Source organism: Diabrotica undecimpunctata, chromosome 6, assembly GCF_040954645.1.
Source record: "Diabrotica undecimpunctata isolate CICGRU chromosome 6, icDiaUnde3, whole genome shotgun sequence".
Taxonomy (NCBI): domain Eukaryota; kingdom Metazoa; phylum Arthropoda; class Insecta; order Coleoptera; family Chrysomelidae; genus Diabrotica; species Diabrotica undecimpunctata.
The window spans coordinates 150,716,874-150,735,728 of record NC_092808.1 but is presented as its reverse complement, the minus strand read 5'-3'; the positions used below and the strand labels follow the sequence as shown (position 1 = coordinate 150,735,728).

At 33.4% G+C, this 18,855-nt stretch overlaps 1 protein-coding gene across 2 annotated transcripts in view; it reads left to right on the top strand.

Annotated features, from left to right (window-relative positions):
* Positions 1-18,855, top strand: part of LOC140444100 (oxidative stress-induced growth inhibitor 2-like) — a 106,443-nt gene that overhangs the window by 55,997 nt on the left and 31,591 nt on the right. The window contains exon 1 of one of the 2 annotated variants that reach the window (XM_072535759.1): positions 15,135-15,290. The exons of the other annotated variant lie outside the window; for it this stretch is intronic. The gene's annotated coding sequence lies outside the window, so the exon portion shown is untranslated. Of the gene's footprint in view, positions 1-15,134; positions 15,291-18,855 lie in introns of those variants that run through there. 2 annotated transcript variants of the gene reach the window in all.

The window sequence follows — 18,855 nt, the reverse complement described above, 5'->3', positions numbered from 1 at the left end:
TTATTTTATCGGATGCTGCTCCTTATATGGTGAAAGCAGGACAAAATTTAAAAATATTTTTCCCAGATTTAATACATGTTACTTGTGTAGCGCATGGATTAAACAGAGTTGCAGAGGAAATACGAAAAAAGTTTCCTCTTGTAAATACCATGATATCCAGTGTCAAAAAAGTATTTCTTAAATCTCCTATAAGAATTCAACTTTATAAAGAAATGCTACCTAACATTCCTCTTCCACCACAACCTATTTTAACGCGATGGGGAACATGGTTAGAAGCAGCTAATTTTTATGCAGATCATTTTGTTAAAATAAAGAACATAATTGATACGTTAACAGATGAAAGTTCCCAATCTCTTTTGGATTCTAAACAAACTTTTCAGAGTAACTTGCTTCAACAAGAACTTTCATTTATAAAATCAAATTTTAGTTTTGTTCAAAAAACAATTACTCTGTTAGAATCACCAAAACTGTCATTGTTCGAAAGTACAGCATTAATAAAAGAATTTGCGTCATGTTGTCGGAACGTTAGAGGTAATATTGGAAAAGATATTTTAAAAAAATTTGAAGCTACTATGGAAAAAAATAAAGGTTACCATATTCTGTCTGAAGTAGTCAGTGTTCTAGCTGGAAATATTTCGGAAACAATTAATTTAGAACCAAATGTTTTGGTTAGTTTGAAAAATGCTCCCGTTACATCAGTTGATATTGAACGAAGTTTTTCCATATATAAATATATTATGTACTCAGACAGAAGCCACAAGTTTTTGTTAGAAAATTTTGAACACCACTTGGTCATTTATTGTTACCATAATTCTAAATAAGTTAATTCATACTTAAAAATGATGTAGTTACTTAAAATAAATGTAAATCTTAATGAATAGTAGGAAATATTTAGTTATGTACACTTTTTTTTTAAATAAAATTGTTACTATTTTACGATTTTTTTATTTATTTGTATGCATATTTTGTAAAATATTTGCATATTTTCGGGTAATTCGGGTAAACACGTGCATATTTATGCGCATATTTTCTACATTTTTATTTGCATATTTGCCGATGTCTACTCATATGTTATGCCAAAAACCAAAACCGAAATTTCATGGCATAGGTTTTAAAGACTGGGCTTTAACAATGAAAATTTCATAGTGACCGGGTAATGGAAAAGTGTACATATTAATGATCTCGTTAGAATCGAAAAAAAAAAAATAGCAAATATCGCCCAACATTTATAGAAATTTAAAGAAAGTTAATTTTCTTATTTTTGTAGCGATCTTTCTAGTAAAAAGTTGTTTTTATTTATGTACATAATTACATAATTACGTTTATTATTGCAACTTTCGCTGTGAACACAATTCCCAAAATTTTAATTGATAAAATCCTTATCGCCCGATGTTGATAAATTATTTTGTTTTCTCGAATTTAACCTTTCCTTGGGACTTCCCGTTGTAAATATTGTCAAAAATATGTTGATCATTAACATATATATTGGGAAAAATAAAGGATGTAGTTTAATTTTTAATAAAAAGTGATAATATGCGATTAGCTTATCTTCACGCCCTCATTTGCGAGATTTCAGGTTAATCGAAACACAACAGGAAAAGAGGATTTTTCCTCTTTCAGAGAAAAAATAGTCCTCCGGGTGCATTTTGTTTAAATTTCAATAAAACAATGTATTGTTTCTAGTTTTTTTTTTTAATTATTTATTATTATTGACATATTTTGTTTATTTAAAATGTTTATTTACGTAGCACAAAAAATGGTCCACAATTTTTGTAATAGTTTGATTTATTCTCTCTTTTACTAAACAAATTACAATTAATTTTAAATAAGAACATAACATATCAGTCTTCAAGAACTGTCTTAAACAAAAATAAAACATTTTTTCACTAAGACTTATTATAAAAAAATATAAGAGATGGCAAAAACGTAAGAAAATTAAGCTGGAATATTGTTACAGTCATTACAAATTGGATTTACATGTTCCAAACAAAGATACTTTTTACAAATCGAACAAAAATATTTCGTTTTTTGATTCTTGTTCCATCCACAGTCACCACACCTCCCAATTGCTCCTGGAGTTCTTTGAATTGGCAGGACATCTTCATCCAAATGGCAGATCTCATTTATTCAAATCCTTATTGTCTTGGGTATATAGACATTTTGGCTTCCATTCTTCTGGTGGTTGTACATAGGACTAAATACTAAATGTGTCAAAACTTCTCGTCGGGTGTTTGTGGAATTTGGAATGTTACAATTGTAAATAACAAAGGAATTTATTGCTGTAACATTTAAAAGGCTGTACAAAACAACCATAGGCCATCTTCTACTACAACGTGCCACATCATGTTATGCGCATAATTTATCTACTGTATCAACACCGCTTTTTGTGCTGTAATATGCTAATATGATTTCCGGTTTTCCAGTTAAAGGATCAACGTCGTCCCCATGGTTCATTGTGGAATATAACAGAACGTTTTTATTTTTTTGGTTTATATGACACTAGTGTCCCTCTTCAACCAAACCCAAATGTACTAGAGTTAATAGGTCGTCCTTGATTGTTAGAGAAATATGCAGGAATTTCTCTTCTGTTTACTTTTATTGTTCCCAAGAGAGTTAAACCATTTTCCTTCAAGCTTATACCAAGATCAACGCTGGTGTACCAATTGTCGGTGGTAACATTTCTCTTAGATCCTCAGAGATGTTGACAAGTCCGTTCCGCCACTGCCTTGGTACTAGTGTCTAGATAGTATGGACCACCCACTTGGTTTTTGCCAACATATACTTCCATGTTACTGGTATAAAACGCATCAGGCACTGCAAATATTTTTATACCGTATCTATTGGGTTTGCTTGGTATATACTGGCGGAACGAGCACCGTCCTCTAAAAGCCACCAAATCTTCGTCCACGGTTACGTATTGCGAATGAGAGAAACATTTTGTCTGATTTTCGTTCCACTTGGTAATATGATCTCTTATTGGCGCTAATTTATCCAAACTAACTCTATCATCACCTACATGAAAATTAACGAAGAAGAAACAGATCACATAAAAATACTACGCGGAGTTAGACAGGGATGTATCCTATCGCCGTTGATATTTAATATGTACTCAGAGAAAATTTTTAACCAGGCTCTTTACGGAATGGACGAAGGCATCCTTCTAAATGGTGAAAGAGTAAACAATGTTAGATATGCCGACGACACCATGGTGATAGCAGATAGTTTAGAGGGACTTCAGAGGCTAATGGACAGAATAAACGAGTACAGTCAACAGTACGGACTAAACATTAATACCCACAAAACGAAACAAATAATTATCAGCAAGGAGAATATAAATGGGGCTCATCTTTACATTAATGGGACGCAGATAGAGCGAGTAAAACAGTATTGCTACCTGGGAACTATTATAAACGAACAGTGGAGCAATGTACAGGAAATAAAGTACCGCATAGGAAAGGCAAGAACGGTCTTTAACAAAATGAGCGCCATCTTCAAAAGTCACAACATATCCCTAGATACAAAAATGAGACATTTGAGATGCTATGTTTTCTCTGTGTTGTTGTACGGGGCGGAGGCATGGACGCTTACAGACACCACTATTAAAAAACTTGAAGCATTTGAGATGTGGCTTTATAGAAGAATGCTGAGAATATCATAGACAGCAAGGATCACGAACAAGGAAGTTCTAGAAAAAATGAAGAAGGATCCAGAGATTGTGTTTACGATCAAACGCATAAAATTGCAATATCTGGGACACGCTATGAGAAATCAGCACCGTTACTCCCTGCTGCAGTCTATATTGCAAGGTAAAGTCAAAGGTAAGCGAGGACCCGGTAGAAGGAGAATATCATGGCTGCGGAATTTAAGAACATGGTTTAAGAAAACCTCAACGGAGCTGTTTCGAGCCGCAGCGAGCAAGGTCATGATTGCCAATATGATTTCCAATCCGAAACGGATAGGAACCAGAAGAAGAAGAACTCTATCATGCCTTGTATTGATATCATCAGTTCGCATGTACCTTAGTAAATTTCTGAATCTCGTAATGTTCATTGTCAGTCGGAAAACCTCTATACCAGTGCCGTCCGTTTTCCAGGTGACTTGACTTTCTTACACCTGCAAGATATAAGAGACCTAAAAGGGCACGAATTTCATCAATGTTTGTTGGGTATATATCTCGATCGCGACTGTACTTCTGCTTTTCTGCTTCTATTTTTGTATTGGTCCCATCAACAGTTATTTGCAACATATCAATATCAAATAGATTGTTCCAGATATCTAAAATATCGGTTTTCTGTCTGACACATTGTTTAGAACCCGAAAACTGCAGAACAATATTTTTACTTCGAGTTCTGACGTTCTTAGGGGCAATATACCTAGCCCATTTTGTTTTATTATCTTTTCCCAAAAAATATGGACCAATGGCAAATCTGTCTCATCATCTAATTCCTCATTTTCCTGTTCCGTATCGCTTCCCTTCAAGTTTTCTTCTACATGATCTTCTTCTCCCGATTCCTCTTCATCATCGTACTCATCACCCGTCGAAACTTCTTCAAAGAGTGCTAACAATCTTTTTTGCTTATTTTCATAATCCGTAATCTCTAAAATATAAAGTTTTATTATAAAACAATTACTTACAAGTCAGAAAATTCTATTACTTCTCTAGACGCACACGGTCCACTGCACCGGTTTTACAAATTACAAACTTACAGATCGAGCATCAACACTGCAATCATAGATAAAGAATACTGCAATGATACACAGTTGATAAATGTACCTATCAAAAGAAAGCACAGAGCCGGAGCAACTCGAAACCTTCCGATTGGCTTTAGAATTGACCGTCATTGACTTCCACCGGTCTCCTAGACAAGCTGCGTCTACTGAAAGGTTAAGAAGTTTTCCTTTTGTAAACACACGAGTAAAATTGAATTAAAAGCCAAATTAATGAACAAGGTATTTTTTCCTATTTCACATGTTAAAAGTACAAAATAAACTATCAGTGGATGTAGAATGGACAAAAAGCTAAATAGTACAATTAAAATATGAAATACATACTACAACGAATGACAGATAACAAAACCGAAAAAAAATAGAGCAGCATAATAAAACTTTTTTCCTTCTTCTGCGTATATCAGCATAGTTGACTCGACAATCCTTTGTGGATTTTGACCTGCTCGCACATAAGTTGCCACTCTCGTCGATTCTTAGCAACTTTCCTTCATATTCTGACCCTAGAATCTTAAGATCATCTTCCACATCATCAATCCATTTTCTACTCGGTCGTTCTCTACTTCTTCTGTTCTCTGGGTTTAAGAATGTCAATTTCTTCGATTTTTCATTATCTGACATCCTAGCAATGTGTCCAGCCCATTTTAGTCTCAGCACTTTAATAAATTTCAGAATATCTCGATCTGTTTCTAGCTGGTATAATTCTAAGTTATATCTTTAGGACCATAGAGCATTTTTATTTAACGCCCCAAAAATCTTTAAGTATTTTTCTAAAGGGGGCTACAGACACACATGCAAGATAAGTCCGGGATGCTTGTTCAATCTTTTTGTACAAGCACGCTTGAGTGTTTGTAGGGAAATGTGGTGCAAGCTTTGTGATTCTACACGCGGCTTGAGGATTGAAAGGATCTTAATTATGCATGCTTGAATTAATCGTGCTTGCACTAGCAAAACGGTACGTGTGTACCCAGGATTTTCAAGCTTAAACAAGTTAGCGTCCGTTGTGTTGTTTTGTGAGGTAGCTTGAGTAATTTTTGTCATGACTAGTGATCTCAAAAAGGTTAACCGTGAATTATTGGAAGAGTTTATTCAAGAATACCAAAATCAGGCATGTCTTTGGCACGTTAACTTCAAAGACTATCATAACAAAGCAAAGAGGGATGCAGCATACAAAATATTGTTAGAAAAATCTAGGTTAATTGACTTTAATGCCGACAAGGATGCAGTTGTTAACAAAATAATCGCCTTACGGACTAATTATAGAAGAGAAAAGAAAAAAGTTGAAGATGCGGACCACTCTGGAATGGGTTCAGATAAACGGTATGAGCACTTTCTAGTATCTAGGTCTTAGTCTAGCCAGCTAATGTGAGAATAGGTTTTTCTTTTCATCAACCATTGTTTACACCACACCGCACGCTTTTATTCGGGATTTTCTTTTTTTCACAAGAACAAAAAGCGAGCGTATCGTCGTCCGAGCTCGACATATTTTATAAAACTGCCTCTATTTTTATGAAGCATGTTTGTACGTGTGGTGCCAAAGGCAAACTGTGCATACTTGTACAAAAAGATTGAACAAGCATGCTGGACAAGCTTGCAGTTGTGTCTGTAGTCAAGATACCACGTAGTCTCTCACATACCACATATTAAAACTGGTTTTATTAAGGTCTTGTAAATGTACACGATTCCTAAATTTTTTATTGATAAAATCCTTATAATAAAGGACCGTAATTACAGTTACATAAGAATATAATATATTTTAGAGACTTGAGTATTAAGACAATTTAGAGGACGAATCACGAATACAGAAGTGTTAAGGAGAATAGGCAGAGAGAGGGAAATGGAAAATACAATACAATAAAAGAAAGGAAATTGCAATATCTCGGACATGTGATGAGAGGCGAAAGATACAACATCTTGAGACTCATAATTCAAGGAAAAGTAGAGGGTAGGAGAAGTGTAGGAAGAAGACGCGTTTCCTGGTTGAAGAACCTGAGAGAGTGGTTTGGTTGTAGCTCAAGGCAATTGTTCAGAGCAGCTGCCTCGAAGGTCAGAATAGCTATGATGATTGCCAACCTTCGTCGCGGAGATGGCACTTAAAGAAGAGGACGATCTAAAATCTATTGGAGTTAGAACATGGAGAAGAGTTGCCAGAGACAGGGATGAATGGAGGATTGTTCTGAAGAAGACTTTGGCTTATAACGAGCTATAATGCCACTGATGATGATGATGATGATTGGATCTTTCTCACTTTGATGGTGTTGACCAATTCGCGCTCTTTTCAACACCACACCTCTAAAGTTTCTAATCTATTTGGATTTTTGACTTTTATTGTCCAGGTTTCACATCCATAAAGCAAAGCTGACAAACGTAGCACTTTTCAACACGTGTTTAACGAAAGTCTTGTATTGCATAATACCGAGCCAATTAATGAAGCTTTTACATGGCATTGACAATGTCAAACCATAAAAAAGTCACGTAATTCACTATGGTAACTATGCTAGTAGCCCGTAGAAATAAACGATTGCATAGCTTAATAACTATAATTAACAAATCTCACATTTTAAATAATATATTCCTAACATTACCATATCAAAAAAATGATAAACAATACCAAGCTTTTGTAAATACACTCATACCGGCTTTTTTTTTTGTTACCGATGACCGTGAATATTTGCTAAGTCATATTCATCTTGCAAGACAACTCGTTTAGTAAATTAATGGCAAAAAACCATAAAATCAATAAAGGTTAGCAATTTTTTTCCGACTACATACTATTTAGCATCCTTGAGAATGACGTGAGATCACTGACCTATTGAAAAATATTCTGATAAAAAGCTTGGCAATCTCACTTATTGTTAATTACAGTACTGGACTAGGTATATAATAGTTTGATCGAATTTTTACACATTAGTACAGAGAAATAAGCAAAAAAGAGAGCCTGTTCGGGACCGTGACTAATCCAGATATCTGACATTTTTTAGTGATTATAGGCTTATATATGTAAAGAAAACCTATATATTTTCCGCATAAATGTCGGCGTCTTTTTTTAATTATTAGCAATTTAGTGTAAAAATGCCATTTTTTCGATTTTTTGCTTACTATTAAGCTTAATATTTAAGGTAAAATTACAAAACATTATCTTTTTAAACATAAAAAGCTGTAACGTGGGGATTTCTAAGAGTTGTAAAATTAATTTGTTGCTTCGAAAACTGCAAAATAAGGCAAAAAGGTTATTTGTTTATAACTATTGTAAAAATCGACCTAGGCATTTGTTATTCTGCTTCTGTTATTGTTCTTCTTAACAAACTCTCAAAATTTCAGATCGATCCTGTAAAAGTCGATTCATTTTGGAGCTATTTGTTTATCCCAATCTTTTTTTTTCAGTCACATTAGTCAGAAAATAATGGGGATACGATAATTCTACGCATACAAAATGAAAGTTTAAGAGTTAAGCTATCACTGTACGTTAAAAAATTGAAGAAAAAAAAACTTTTACAACGCAAAACCCTTTTGTAAAATTACGATTATTTTTGATTCATAAACATTTGGAATAACTTTTATACTATTGCTCGTAGATAAAATCTTTTTTCATATTTGAAAAGCCGACATTTTTACACGAACTTTAAAAGAAAAAAGTTGTTCTGCGATAGTTTGGGGCAAAGTTGTTTTTTTTTTAATTCACAGCTAATTTATTTATGACAATTAGGGATTCGTACTTTTTGTACAAAAACTTGTACAAACATTTCACTATAACAGAATCCTCTGTGAATTGTCAAAAATATGGTTCAAATTAAGACTAATAGTGGCGAGTAGAGGGAGAACCCACAAATCTACGCGTTCAAAAAATGAAAACGCATCTTCAAACTACTACAATAATTATTGTTTATATCTTCGGATCTGCTCAACGGATGTTAATCGTTCTTTTTTTAATTTGTATGTACTCTTTGCGTACATTACAAATATGTAATTTGTTTATCAATTAATTAACTAATAAACAGTGTAATTTGTTTAAAAATTTATAAAAAAAAATCCCCCGAAAATCAATATTTTTTGTAATACTATCATTGTTATCGATAGGAAAAGTTAAAATACACTTTCTTTAATTAATTGTCTTTAATAAATAATTTAATATTACTATTATCTCTTTTTGTTCGAGGAGTTGATGGTTATATTGAGCTTAATTTTTAAACCTTATCTTTTCCTAAAAGTGTCATAATCTGACAAAGGTTTTATGGAAATTAAAACCAACATGTAGGTATAAAAGTCATCAGATTGTATATAATTGATCACTATCATCACTTTCACTCTCTTCAATTATAGGATTGCTGTCATGGCTGTCTAAACTTTCATGATCCGATTCTAAATCACTTACAGAAATGATTTCGATATCACTAAATTGATCTTCGTCATCATACAATAAATAGTTTTTCTAACGCATAAGTTAGGAACGTTTGCTCGAACTTTATATTTTTCAAAGGAAATAAATTATATGATTAATAATGTAATAACTTTAAATATGTCTAAAATAAATAAAAAAGATATTGCAAATTAAAAAAAGCTTGGCGCTTCTCAGGCGCCGTGCGAGTTAAGATAGTTTATCATAGAAATATTTGTCTTTTCATTTAAATCTGAAAATATTTAAATATTTATCAGATAAAACTGATGTTTAAGTGTACTCTCGAATTAAACAATTTACATTGTGTCAGGTTTTACCAGGTTACTAGGATGCCAGAGTACTCATAAGTTCGGATCGGCATTATAGAATAATGAGAACTTAGATCAAATAGAAGTAGTCCAGTGATGTGTTATGTAACAGAAACATTCCAATGAAAACGCAAGAAAAATTATATAAAGCTGTTTAAGACCTGCTGACGGCAGCCGTCAGACACAAAAAGAATTTACCGGAAATGCAAGGGACAAATTGCGCCCAATCAGTTTGGATTTGTGAACGCCGTTGCTACGGGGGAAGCTTAATTTAGCGTGCAGGTATTGTTTCAGAAATGTAGAGATGTCAGCTGTAATGATTTTGCATGCCTGATTGACTACAAGAAGGCTTTCGATAAAGTCAGGCATTGATGAAAGTGCTGAAGAGGACAGGAATTGACGGAAGAGACCTAAAAATAATAGCTAACCTGTATTGCAATCGATCTGCGGTGCTCCGAATAGATGGAGAATATACAGATCAGGTCTAAATCTTAAGGGGAGTGAGACAGGGGAGCATAATTTCACCACTGTTATTCAGTATGTACTCTGAGCACATTTTTGAAGAGTTTCTAAAAGATATTAATGGAGGCAGATGATACAAGTGTTTTCCAATACCATAGACGGGCTGCAAAACTTAATGAACAGAATAACAAGTCATGGGACAATACCCAAGAGATTAAAAGTCGCATCAGAAAGGCAAAAAGTCCATTCTTGACTATGAGCTCTGTGTTCAAGAGCCATGACCTTACACTAGAAACAAAGATAAGGCTAAATATTGGAGAACGAGATGAAAAGTTCTTGGTGTAATGGTGAAGAAATTAGTTTTTTATTTAAAGAAGGAAGTCTCTCTTAGGGAAATAAGGCTCCTTAAATGTTACGTATACTCAGTGCTTCTGTACGGAGTAGAAATGTGGACATCGAAGGCGGAAATTCTATCAAAACTTAGACTTTTAAGCTATAGTTATACAGAAGGATCCTGATGGACAGACAAAGTCATCAATGAAGAAGTACTTCGGTGAATGAACACAACCGCTGATTTGGTCAACATCGTGAAGGGCCGTAAGCTGCAGTACTTGGGACATATAATGAGAAGTCAAGGCAGATATGAGCTATTCCAATGCAGTTTGCAAGGTAAAATTGAAGGCATAAGGGCCCCAGGACGAAGAAGACTATCCTGGTTTGCTAACCTGAGAGCATGATATAGAAAAACCTCAACACAGCTATTCCGTATAGCAACCAACAAAGTTATCATAGCCAGAATGATCGCCAACGTTCGAAACGGACAGGCACCCTAAGAAGAAGAAGACCTGCTATAATGTACAGACTTAAATATTAAACAGTTAACAAGAAAGAACAATGAATGCTCGTGGCGTTAATGATAATGCTTGACTGGAGTGACGATAAAGGATCACATCGAAATGATAATCATCCAATACGAAAAATTGGTCATTTGCTAGTTCGTAGAGGAAGTAGGACTGTAATTAGTTAATTTTAATGTGTAAAACCATATAAAGGAGGGATAGAAGAGAGTCATATTTTAATATGTATCGAGAAATATCTAGTCGCCATAATGTAAACACCTTTAAATCAATTAGCAAATATTTATCTCACGCTTTCCAAAATTTATAAATTTAAAAATCTATTTTTGGTGAGATCATGTATGTAAATAAACATAATAATGTGATATGTTATACAAAAAGGTTTTAAGCCGACGAAAAATATGTGCAGTCATCGTTACGCGAACGATATTTTAAGCTTTTCTAAACTATGTAATCCTGCAAATATTTATTGAAATACTCAATTATCAAACAAATGCGTTTAAAAAGTTTTAATAACATATCATATCTACATTTTTAATCTTTAGCTAGGTACAAGGTAAGGAATAATGAACAGAACCTTAATAAACCTTTAGTACACTTGTTTCTATACCAATATAGTCCTCATATAAAACGGATGAAGCTTATTAACTTCTCCAAATTAATATTTACATTATAAAGGCTCGTTTACAAGTATCCAGTAGCTCGCGCCAGTCCTACTGGCATGCCGTGCTTGACTATGACAGCGCTAGACAGGCACGTTTACACGTATCCAGTAGCTGGTGTCAGTCTCAATGGAACGGGAACGCCATCTTCCCACTTGTTGAAGTCGGTCGTTTGTTGTACTCTTTACAGGTACACCAGCGACTGGAACTGTGTGTTTACACGTGTCTACAATCGATGGCGCGGGGTTACAGTTACTGGTTACGTGTAAACCTGCCTTAAATGCCCATACGTGTTACCGCATTGTATTTTTAATCTTCTTTTACAATAATCTAATCTTTTTTTTAGACTTCGAATTTAAAATTCCGTGTAGTCCAGAACCCATTTTTCTAAGCCTTCTTATCTGTTGGGACTGTTAAGTGCTTTCTGATTGGCTCTTCTATATTACTTCCTTTCCAACTCTATCTTGTGCTTGGTTGTTACAAAGCTTTTTCTAGGGTAAGATTTACACACTTTAAGAGATAAATTAATATTCATGTATAAAAAACAATAAAGCTTATGTTCTTCTTTTTCTTCTTACTTCAAACGAGACATTACTGGTGTCTGGTGTGCACAACTTGAGCCCAGACCTACCTCTGGGGATATATATATAAATAAAAACATATATTGCCCTAATAATATTTATTTACAAAAGATATTAAAGCTTTACATTGCACAGATATTTACAAAATATTTCGGTCTTTTTTTACTTCTGCCAACGTTCCGTTTCTGCACCGCTTACTTTGTGGAACCGCATCATTTTCGGGTACCTGATTTTCTATGTTTTTGATCACCTGAACGTCTTTTTCTGTAGGTACTATTTTTGGCACCGTACCTACTTCTCTACTTGGCTGTCTTCAGCAACCTCCAGGCTAGACCCTGCAGTCTGTATTTTTCTCTGCACATCCTCTGTATGCGATTTCTATTGAGGATGCTCTGGTCTTAAGGAGTCTTCTTGTGGCCTGGTGGAAGCAGTATCTTGTTCTGTTCTTGACCACCTCCCTCAGTGGTGTGTACCGGAGCCTTTCTTGGATGATTGCATTTGAAAGGTCCTGCCATGTCGATCCATGTAACCCGCCGTTTGTGTTCTTTATAGGTTCTTTCAGTTGGATTCTGCCGTTGAACTCCAGTGGGACTGCATACAACATCACAACTCTAACTTAGGCCCTCTTCTTGATGTGCCTATCCGTTACGAATGTTGGCGATCATCATGGCAATCTTTATCTTATCTGCAGCAGCGCGGAAAAGCTGCACAGATATTGTATTGAACCAGATTCTGAGGTTCTTTAGCCAAGATGTTCTTCTTACTGGACCTCGTTTTCCAAATATTTTACCTTGCAGGATGACTTGAAGGAGAGTATCTGGATTCATTTCGCATAATATGTCCGAAGAACTGTAACTTTCGAGATTTGATGGTGGTCAGTACCTCTCGGTTCTTATTCATTCTTCTGAGGGCGTCCTCATTTGTGACCCAGTCAGTCCACGGGATCTTAAGCATTCTCCGATATAGCCACATCTCAAATGCTTCCAGTTTTCTGCACATATCTTCGTTCAAGGTCCACGAATCAACACCATAAAAAAGGACAGAGAAGACGTAGCATCGCAGCATTCTTACTTTTGTATCAAGAGAGAGGTTTTGACTCTGAAGAAGGCTCCCATCCGATTGAAGGTGGATCTAGCTTTTCCGATGCGTGCTCTAATCTCCTGGTTGTTGGTCCATTCTTCATTTATTATGGTGCCGAGGTAGTAGGCCTGGTGTAGTTAAATTTTCTTGGTCTGTGATAGCGGGCTGGTTCTAAAATTGAAAGGTTGAATTGACCTCATTTTATTTTTTCACTTGTCTGTTTATTAAGTAAAGTATAATATTTTATCTTTCATCCAATCCTTTTTCTTTATTTGGTCTTTTTCTCATTTTAATACTTATTTTTCTATTGGGTCCATGACTGTAATACTGTTTCTAAATCTTCTATTAATGATAATGTAGGCAATTTGATTTCTGACTGTCTAACCATGTTGATCAACTTGAGATTTCCAGATAAATAGTCAGCCTTTAAATTTCTATAATCAACTATTTGCTAGAATGCATTCCTCTTCTTGGCAAAAGGCTAAACTGTATCAGTGTATGTTTCATTTCGCTCCTTTCTCTAAGTCCATACTTTCCCGCCATGCCTTGTGTCTTTTATTACTCCGGAGAATCTGCTGCATTTGGCTGTAGAATTACTTAATTTCTTCATGGGATTTGTGAACTGTTGGGAATTATTTCATTCTGAAGTTTCTTTTTATAGATAACGGAAGACAGTTACGACCGTTGCTGATCTTTGAAGATCTGCCGCAGTAGGAGACGAAAGGTCTAGTATAAACAATTCCAGATCACGACCTATAAACCATGAAAACAATGTATCATTAATTTTACCATTAGACGATTCCACTTCCCATATCGAATTCAATATCACTTTTATCGCGGTATGAGTGATATTGAGATAATGTTTACCGGATATAGGAAATACTATAAATAATTATCAAGGTCGAATGCGCCAGTGGCGTTCATTAGAAATAAAATTAACAGCACAATGACCCATTCGAAATTTATTGTCAATTGTCGACAATTTAATATCACAATAAATCTATTATGGTTTGTTAAACAATTGTTGCCAACCGATCCATAAAAACTGTTTTATGTTTATATTGGTCTGTTAATTTATGAATGCATTGATGTGATTGTGTAGCAATCTAAGAAAACTATTTTGACATTGACATTGTAGTATAATGGTAGTATTTGTATTATTTCTATTAGGACGATTTAACATTGAATTATCATTGTTTTTCTTAATTCACATGATGAGTCAACTTTGTCAATAATTATATAAGGTGACTTAAGTTTGGAACTGCTTAAATTATGTCAGAAACGGCTTTCACGATTTATATTAATTTTGGTCTGTAGAGGTTTTGTAATATGGCCGATATTAGTGCAGAATTTACATTGTTATCAGTTTTTTCGATTTTCTGAAAATACAATAAATTTTGATATTTCAAATGGACCACTCTGTATATTTTTCTATTTTTAAAATCCTTAAAAAATACTGAATATTTTTCAAGCAATATTGTTAATAATTGAAATAATGTTTAATAATTTGTATTCTAACAGAAATCTCATAACATAACAAGGTTTACTGTCAGTGCATTAGTAAAAAAGTGGAATGAAACGGGCGAAGTCAAATGTTTATTCAAATCATAGCGCAGAAATTTGCAACAGCTACATTTTTATTTGAAACATTTTTGTCTACGGCGTATAGATTATTGGTAAATCGATATTTTCACCCTACGAGGGGAGGTTTTAGGGGGAAGACGGAGTAGTAACATTTTTGCTTTGTTTTTGGTGGTCCAAAATTGATATGCTCAGCAAAATGCAGCTTGTTCGTATGATTTTTAAAGGGTGGCATTTTCATCACTGACGACAAGAGTATTTTTTCTTTTAGTTTTTCTTTTTTTTAATATTATTATCTTGTACGTCTTGTTCTCCAATATATAAAAAATGTAGATAACAATCTTCTACTTGAAATTTAACAAAAACTTCAGTGCTATTAGTTTTATCAGCGAGTGGAATTAATTAGGATTTTCATACTGATTACGTAAGATTGCACGGACGATAAGATTGCTCCGAGTGTTAGAAATGTATAATAGCCGCGGTGTAATGATTTGCCGGTTTAGTTGAATGTCAAGACCGTGCGAGGGAACATATCGAATAACATTAGTGGACTGCCGCGGATTATTTTTTACACATTATTGTGAAATATTTACAAGTTTGTGCTGTTTTATTAAGTGATTTTTATTACTGCATTTAAGGTAATTGATTATTTTTTACAAAATAAAACTTTGTTTTAAATTATTTCTCAATAAACATAGGATTTGTTATATAGGAACTTATTTTTTATTAGTTTTGAATGAAATATAATGATAGATATTTTCTAGAAACACTGTACCTAATTAACTATATAAAAAAATAAATATATAAAACTGAAAATTACATTTTTATATTTTATAATTCCACAAAATTTATTAATAATCACGACACATGTTTCGTTGTTAATGCATGATTTTGGAATTCAATGTTAATATGAACACAATTTCCTATTCTTTCTATACTGGTATAGATAATAATGGCATATTTATAAAGAATACACAACATTTTTTAAATAAATGATCAAATATTGAATTTAATTAAATAATAATTTAGTAAGTTTTGACATAAATAGTTTATTTACGTCAAAACGAAAGAAACAAATATTTATTTAATCTTGTTTTATATAAATTATAAAGTTGCAGAATCCATAGAATAATATAATAAGAATGTACTTTTAAAAAGCTTTCGCTCTTTGTATTTGTAGCATATAACATTTACATTATAACGACATGGCAACACTGCCAACTAATTGGGAGTTAATTTGAGGCTAATTTCATCGGGACCAAATGTGAAAAATGTCCAAAAATGATTATTGTTTCCCGTTTATAAATAATTATTTTTCAAGAATAGACCAAATGGACCAGAACAACTTATAACGGGATTCTATAACATTCACAAGAAATAATACCAGAAAATAACAATACCATACATTAAAACGATTATCGGAAGGCTTAAAATGATAGAAAATAAATTCTAAACAACAAACACATTCAGATCCATTTGATCTAAAACTAAACCTATCAATAAACAAGAAAGATCAAAGAATTGTATTTATAAAATACCTTGTGAGTGCGAACATTTTTATTTAAGTAGGTGAATCATCAAGAATATTAAATGATAGAATAAGTGAACATCAATCTTATATAAAAAATAGACAAATTGATAGATCTTTAATACGTAAACACGTATGGGAAAATGAACATAGAGTTCAATGAAAATATTCAAGTATATTCCTGAAAGAAACAGATGGTAAAAAGAGAAAAATTAAAGAAATTGCTTCAATTATGTTAAATGAAACAATGTGCGTCGCAAATTCCTCGGCAGAATGCAGTAGGATCTGGTTATCCATATTAAAAGTGGAATTAATTGAAAGAAAAAAACCGCTATTTTATATAGTCAATAACATTGTTCTGAAGCTATTTTCGTGTGGCATCTTAAAGTACTTACTATTTTAATGGGGATAACATATCGAGGATACATCATTTATGTTTTTAAATAAGATACATACAATAATAGGTTACCGCAGATTACAACCGGTAACAATAGAGTCCTTAATGTATGCAGACGACATAGTACTAATAGCAGATTCCGAGAATAAAATGCAGAAACTAATGGATATATGGGTAGAACAAATGGAAGAACTAAAAATGGAGATAAACGAAGAAAAAGTAAGATAATGATAATCAGCGGCAAAGGAGATGAGGAAGATAATCAAATAAAGATAAAATGTAAAAACTAAAAAAAATTGGAAATAGTAACAACTTACGAATACCTGGGAAGTATAATAACTAATGACGGAAAAATAGACTGTGAAATAACAAATAGAGCAAAGAAATCAAACAAGTTATATTATGCGTTAGCCCCAATAATGGGAAAAGAGAGAACTTGCACGAGAAACAAGAATAAAAATATATAACACAATAGTGATATACCGACTGTGCTCTATGCAAGTGAAAACTGGACAATTCTGGAAAAACATAAGAGCAGGATAAACGCAATGGAGATGAGACATCTAAGAAGGATAGTTGGAAAGACAAAATGGGATAGATTAAGCAACGAGACTATTAGGAGAATGGCCAACCAGGAACCGATAATGAACAAAATAACAAAGAGACAAATGAACTGGTATGGGCATTTGATGAAGATGCAATCCAATAGAATAACAAGAAAAGTTTATGAAGCAAAAAACATCGGAAAAAGAAAAAGAGGCAGACCAAGAAAAAAATGGATACAGCAAGTAGTAGAGGCGGGAAAACAAAAATCACTCGAGGAATTGAAAATAATGGCAGGAAACAGAAAAGAATGGAAGAGGTGGGTAAATGGAAATTAAAATAGCTAGCCCAAATCCGACACCCTGATAGGGTAAAAGGAAGGGGAGAAAGAAAGAAAGAAATAACATACATATAAAATCAGAGATTGGTGTTAATATTGCGAGTAAACTAAATGTTAGACCAAATATTTACCATATCGGGATAGTATCATAAGGTTTTTTTCTCATGATTTATCTTCCATGGGACAGGATCACTGACAGAAGAATTTTACTGTCATCACTGCTCTTTTTTACTGTCATCATTGCTCTTTTTTACTGTCATCATTGCTCTTTTTTACTGTAACCTTTATTGGTTTTTCATTATTGGGATTTCAGTAAACAAATTAATAAATAACCTGAAATTTTTCAAAAAAACTTTATTGGTTTCAATTACATTCGTACGGCAATAGTTTATGGCCTTGACGATCAGACTTACATGCTGTTTTAAAATTTGTTTTTTTGTAATGAGTTGTCAATTGCAACCATCTAGTAGACAGGAGATTTCCAATCGACATATTTCTCGTTGTAATTACTTCAATATTTTAAATTAGTCCAGTCGTCATTCATAGTGTTGACCCCCTAAAAATCTGCGACTACGCGTGCGAAATCAATGTTCAATAAAATTTGTATCAGCTCGACGGTAAAAATTGGATATCTTTTGATTTAAGTGACCTATCGACAAAAATCAAGATGTGTTTTAAATGCAAAGAGTGCAGCTTTTGTATGCAGTTTTTGTATTTTGCCGCAAATAAACTCAGATTTTATACAAGTGTTAAATAAAAAAACGTGGCACGATTTTTGCCATTTTTATGATTCTCACGAGATCAATACAATCTATCCTTTTCATTTACTGGCCACTATCAAGTTTTGATTACTATAGTCGGTTCGCTATATTTACGCGTGTTTCGGATTAAAAATTTTGTTGTAAGTACCCAGTTTTAATTACCTGCTCTTTGGGGAAATATCAACTGGTCAAATGAAATGAAAAATAATCCATAACTTTTTTTAATTAAATAATAATGGAAAATCTTTTATATAATTGACAGTATAATAAGGAGAATTACTTCATTGATGGAGTCTAATGTGGCTAATATAAACCTAATAATAATTTTATATTACACTTCACACAGAAAATATGGTCTATGTATATTTGTTCCATGGAGAGAATTTCTAATGAAAAATAAAAAAATTTAACTTGCCAACAAAAATGAAAATCAGTCATTATCATCAAAAATATCATAATCGTCATCATCGTCACTGTCATCACCATTAATTCATATTATGATTGGACTTATTTCGTTTATTTTATTTTCACGAGTCCACCAATCTTCTATTAGTTTCTCGCACTTGAATATACAGTTGCACCACACTTCTGGAGTTACAATTAAAAGTGCCTTTCGCCAAGTTTCCCGAACTGA